The following is a 6,291-nucleotide window of genomic DNA, read 5'->3' on the forward strand; positions in this document are numbered from 1 at the left end:
AAGAAAAGTAGAGAGCTGGCTGATATGATGCTGAGAAGGAAGGTAGATGTTTTATGTGTCCAAGAGACCAAGTGGAAGGGCAGCAAGGCTCGCAGCATTGGAGCAGGGTTCAAACTGTTTTACCATGGTGTGGATAGAAAGAGAAATGGAGTAGGGGTGGTCCTGAAGGAGGAGTTGGCAAAGAATGTAGTAGAGGTGAAAAGAGTGTTAGATAGGGTGATGTGCCTGAAGGTAGAAGTAGAAGGTCTGATGTTAAATGTTGTCAGTGGTTATGCTGCACAAGTTGGATGTGATGTGGAGGAGAAAGACACATTTTGAAAGATCTGGATGAAGTGATAGAGAGTATTCCCAGGGAGGAGAGAGTGGTGATTGGAGCAGACCTGAATGGACATGTTGGTGAAGGAAACAGAGGGGATGAGGAAGTGATGGGGAGGTTTGGTGTCAAGGAAAGAAACCAGGAAGGACAAATGGTGTTGGATTTTGCCAAGAGGATGGAAATGGCTGTAGTCAACACCTATTTTCAAAAGAGGGAGGAGCATAGAGTGACCTATAAGAGTAGAGGGAGGAGTACAGTTGGTTAGTAGTCAAAGACCATGAGGAGGAAAATGAGTCAGGAGACAAAGGGAGAAGACGAAAGTCAAGAATGTACTGACGGTGGACACTCTAAATGTGGGGACAGTAACAGCAAAGATAAAGAGCTGGCTGGCATGATGCAGAGAAGGAAGGTAGATGTTTTATGTGTCCAAGAGACCAGGGGAAGAAATGTATGTGCAAAGATGCTATCATTTTAAAAAAGGCTGCAAAATCAACCGTGACTGAATATAAAGATTTGACTTGATCATTTATAACTTTAGCGGCTGGTGAGACGAATGAATGTTTCCTGTTCCTCCTCCCTGAGTTCAGCAGGATCCATTCTGAGCCAGACGTGACAGCTGTCAGTCAAAACGTTGCTTGTCTGTGGCAGACTGCCGGGTCAGAGAGCTTCTGGAGGTTCCGAGGAGTGGGACCCACGTGTCGAATCTAAGTTTTACTTTGTTGGGTTTCACTTGCACCTTGAGTTCACGCTCACCTGTAGACGTGCTAAAAATGAATGTACGATAGAAAATAAACGTTTAGTTTCTATTTTAAAAATAATTCACGTTAATAGTTCAAGTTTTCTTACAGCTGCTTGTTTTGATCTTCAGGAGGCTTCATGTTCAAGCAGTGGAAGGAGAAGTATCTTATCCTGACCATGGAGGGAAGTCTGCTGGTCTGCCGGGACGCAGAGTCCCCCCCAGACCAGGTGGTGGCTCTGCAGTCCGGCTGTGAGGCCATCGTTGAGGGCCGGGAGATCCTGGACCTGCCCAGGTTGCCCCCGGGGGGCCGGAGGGACTGCTGCTTCGCCCTCATCCTGCCCCAGAACAAGTTCCTGCTGCTCCTGTCGGACGGCCCGGAGGACTGCAGGTCGTCCCGTGTCCTCTGTCCCACTTCTTATCAGACCTTATCAGAACATGGACCCCCCCCCCCCTCCCCTTCAGTTTACTGCTTTCATGTTTGTCTCCGCCTGGATCTGTGTCAAAGATAACGATTTGTGTTTTTATCTTCACAGTCTTTGGCTGAAGCTCGTCAGGAAAGTAAGGGAGGTCAGTCTGCACCTGATTTTACTCCCGTCTGCTCCTTTTCACTTTTAAAACTAGATTTTTATATTTTTATTGTCTGGGTCTCACTTCCCTGTGGGCTCAAAACTGAACGAAGCATCACGCCCAAAAAGCACACGTTCATTATAAACTTTAGACGTCTTGTTCCCGACACATGACGTTTTAAGAACGTTTTTCATAAAACTTGATAAAAGAAAGCTGCTGTTTTTAAAGATGTAAACAGAGACGAGCTAAAACAGGAGCAGAGACAAGGAGGAGTCCTCTTTCAGTTCTCGGGTTTCACGTATCAGAACCTAAAAGTAAAATGCATCAGATTTATACCAGGTTCTAAAATGATTTAAAAGTGAACTAAAACCCACAACCGGTTCCACCGAGTTGTTATTTTTTACACAGAAACAAAATAGAAGTGCTGCTTGCAAAGGATTTAGGATCAAAAGTAGCATTCAGGTGTGTGTTGACACAACGCCAAGACAGAAAGACATCAGCAATGAGCTCTTACAGGAGCAGATGTCGTTCACGTCAATGTGGGAAGGGTCAAAGGTCTTTCCATTAAGATTATTCTTCATCTCCAGGTCAGATTTGGATAACATTGCCCTCAATTTAGAAATATTTCTCAGATGATAAAAACAGTTTTTACCAGAAGCTTTGAATGTTTGTCCAACGACAGACTGGTCCAACAGAAGACCGAGGTTTCTGAGGCTCGGCTGAGAAGAGGAGCCCAGAGAGCCAAGGTGTTGCTTAATCCAATGAGCTTCCTGTTCAGGGGCAATGATCAGGGTTTCAGTCTCGTTAGAATTTAACTAAAGGCGGTTGTTAGCCTTAATATGGGAAACACAATTTATTACCGTATCTTTCAGACTATAAGGCGCACTTAAAATCCTTTAATTTTCTCAAAAATCAACAGCGAGCCTTATAATCCAGTGCGTCTTATGTATTAATTCTGGTTGTGCTTACTGACCTCTAACCCATTTTATGTGGTAAAACTGAACAATGTTGAGAGTTATTGTGAAGGAGTTGAATAAATTTGACTTATCTGGCTGTTTTGTTTCGCTTAAAGCGCCTTATAATCCAGTGCGCCTTGTAATCCAAAAAAATACGGTAATTCATCAAACTTGTGTAATTCTGAGTCATAGAAGGAACAGTTGAATGTCATCAGCACACAAATGGTAAGACACAGTATTGAAGCTACTAATCATCTTTCCAAAGGGGCTGATGTATAAAAGGAACAGAATAGGGCCTAAGACTGAACCCTGAGGAACACCATACAATAACGGAGTGGTCTTAGACTGTATGCAGCTCAGATTCAGCTCCTTCAACGAAGTCCTTCAGCGCTCAGCCTTCAGCCTGGATTTGAGCGGGAAACGTTTTAAAACCCTGAAATCACTTAAAAGAGGAAACTTTGATGATGACCTCATAGTTTTTATTAAATTAAAAGTATAAATGAGTTTGTCTAATGGGTGGACTTGTTGTTTGTGTGTAGAAACTTTTAGTTTTTGTCTTTTCCAGGGTGTCTCGTCCTCCTGGAGCCTTCAGAGGCAGCGCAGCTTCAGTCCCTGCATCACAGACAGAGACCCGCCGTCCGACGCCTCCAGCGACAAGGACCCCGGTTCGCCCCGGGTCGGGGGGGTCACACCCCCTTTGTCTCGAGTCCTAGAGAGGGGGGGCTCGCTCAGAGACAGAGGTTTGTAAATAAATAAATAAATAAAACATGTTTGTTAAAAACATCAACTTCACCCACAAGGCTTTGGCCTCGTGAGTCGTTTGACCCCAGGGCAGCAGGAGGGTTAAATTACCTCCTTAAATGATCTTAAAGTGGCTCAAACATCATAAGGTTTTTAAACCAAAGTCACAAATGTGGATTTATTAGTGTTTTCAGTGAAACTGAGGTTTTAATGAGATCTTTGACTCTCAGAAGGTCCAAAAAGTTTTCCTGTGGGGGAAAGTCGACCACCTTACTTAACTTAATACTCATTTTGAATACTTTTGTCCACAAATAACCAGTTAATCTTAATCTTTAAATTACTTTTTTCTTTACATTTTGGCTCCTTTAAGGCCTTTAGTTTTAAAAACCTCCACAATTATTATTTTTAAATTTAATTCACTAAATATTTTTAAAAAGAGGCATTTTCTCTTAAAACGCCCACAAGGATTGTTGACGTTTCAAAAAATTCCAGCCCAGAGTTTTTGGAAGACCACCCGGACTCTCCAGATCCGGTATCCGAAAACAAGCTTCACAATTTCAGGTGTTGGCTTGTGGATGGACATAAAGATTTTTATTTTTTTAAACTCTATTTGTGCACAACGCCTGTTTGTGTTCAGTTTTTTACCTTTACTGACGTGGCTGAGCACCGAGCCGCTGCAGTCCGGTCCATCGGAAAGTGTGGACCGGAATAGTGGATTCTTCAGTCCGCATCCATGTGGATCTGCTTTTTGTACCAAATGTTTGTGCACAACACAAGCGAGTTTTGATCTCTACACTTGAACTAAAACAGTTTTGTTGGTCGAAACAAGAGACGGAGCTCCACAGGAACGTCCACCGGTGATGGGCGCACTTTTTCAGGAAAGTCTCGCCCCCTGACGGTGATTTTTATCTCGTCTCGCAAATATAAAAGCAGAGCATCACCTACTGGGCTCAGTGTTTCCCCTACCATTATACAAGCGGGGCGCTCCGCCCCGTTAACAGAACCAAGTGCCCCCCTACCGAACCGTGCACACACCCCCCACCTGTCAGCACTGTTGCAACGCTAAGCTAGTGGTGTGCAATACAGGTGCGCTAGCTAAAAAGCTAAAGGCCTCTTCCCTCCTGCTGTCCCCCCCGGCTTGAAAACTGCCGGTACAAACAGAGCACAGCTCAGATCTGTCTCCCCCCACCCCCATCCCCATTGACAAAAATCACATACGAGATGAGCGCCCCACCATGGCAAGTTATCGAGGGGAAACACTGGGGTGATGTAAAAATCTGAAGTAAGAAGGATAGAGATTTAAAAAAGCTTTACTGAAAGGAATGCATTATTTATGATGTGAAAACTGTGGGACCATGAAGAGCATTTATAATGGATTTCAATGTGGTCGATTTCCCCTCAAAGCACCACTAGAGGGCAGTAATGTCACCGTGAGGGTACGGAGCATTTTAACAAGTCTGACAGAATGAAAGAAAATTAGTACGATTTTTAGGCTTCGTCAGGAATAGTCACGTAACGTTTACTGACGACATTAGAAAAATAAAATAAAAATAAATGTGAGATTTTTACTCATGAGACCTTATGCGTTAAAATAAACGGATACTTTATTAGACGTGAGTTTCAAAAGTTAGTCTGTAAACTTGAAATGTCTCCATGTTGACATCTCGTCCGTCCCACAGCCGGAGGACCCCGGCAGCCTCTGCGGAGCGTTTCCGTGGCTCCGCCTCACCACGTCTCAGACTGTCTTCGCCATGGCAACAGCAGCGACGCCCGGGCGGTGAGGGCGGTGTGCCTGCTGATGGGCGGGGCCGCGGCCTCCTCCGCCCTGGGCCACCTGAACGCCTGCGCCCCCTCCTCGCCGACTGTCACCCGGGTCCCCGAGGTGCCCCTCGGCCAGGGGGGCTTCTCCGACCCTCCGTCGGGGGGCTCGTTCCACGCCTGCAGCCAGGACGTCGACTCGCCCCACTTCAACAGCTTCGACTTTGAAGCCGACTCCGACTTTGATGCGTTCGACTGTGGAGGGTTTGCTTTTTGAACGTGGCCCCCAACAGAACCCCGTGGTCCTTTGTGATAAGAGTCTTTGTTAATAACTAACCAGCTGTCGGGTCATCGGCACGCCTGAAAAATTAATGATGCTGCTCTTCCTGCCGTCAGGCCACGCTCCTCGGGTGAATAATTAATCACGTGGACTCCTCTGAACGCCGGCTGCGTTTCACGCTGACATCAGCCGGCTGAAAGATTTCCCTCCAGACGTTCAGACGTACACTTTTACAGTTTGTAGGTTTTCTGTACTGAGAAATACAAATTATCTGGTATTTATTTCGTTCTAAAATTATTCTGATCCAATCACAAGTGAACAAAAACATCATGTTATAATTTATAAAACAAAGTTTAAAAAAAAAAAGTATAAAAGGCTAGCTAAAAGCTAAAAATAGTAGGTACATTGCTAGCTAAAAGTAGAAAAAGGCTAACAAAAGTTACAAAGACTAGCTAAAAGTTACAAAGGAAAGCTAAAAGTTACAAAGACTAGCTAAAAGTTACAAAGTCTAGCTAAAAGCTAAAAATAGTACATTGCTAGCTAAAAGCTAAAAATAGTAGGTACATTGCTAGCTAAAAGTAGAAAAAGGCTAACAAAAGTTACAAAGACTAGCTAAAAGTTACAAAGGAAAGCTAAAGTTACAAAGTCTAGCTAAAAGCTAAAAATAGTAGGTACATTACTAGCTAAAAGTACAAGTAAAAAAAGGTTAACGAAAGTTACAAAAACTAGCTAAAAGTCCCAAAGACTAGCTAAAAGTTACAAAGGCTAGCTAATAGCTAAAAATAGTAGGTACGTTGCTAGCTAAAAGTAGAATTCAAATTCAAAAATACTTTATTAATCCCAAAGGGAAATTATTTGTTGTTGTAACTCGTTATCCTTATTTCATTGAGATGTTATAGATGCTGATGTCTGTAGACAGGAAGGATCTCTTGTA

The sequence above is a fragment of the Nematolebias whitei genome, chromosome 6 (genome assembly GCF_014905685.2).
Source record: "Nematolebias whitei isolate Nwh7 chromosome 6, NemWhi1, whole genome shotgun sequence".
Lineage (NCBI taxonomy): Eukaryota > Metazoa > Chordata > Actinopteri > Cyprinodontiformes > Rivulidae > Nematolebias > Nematolebias whitei.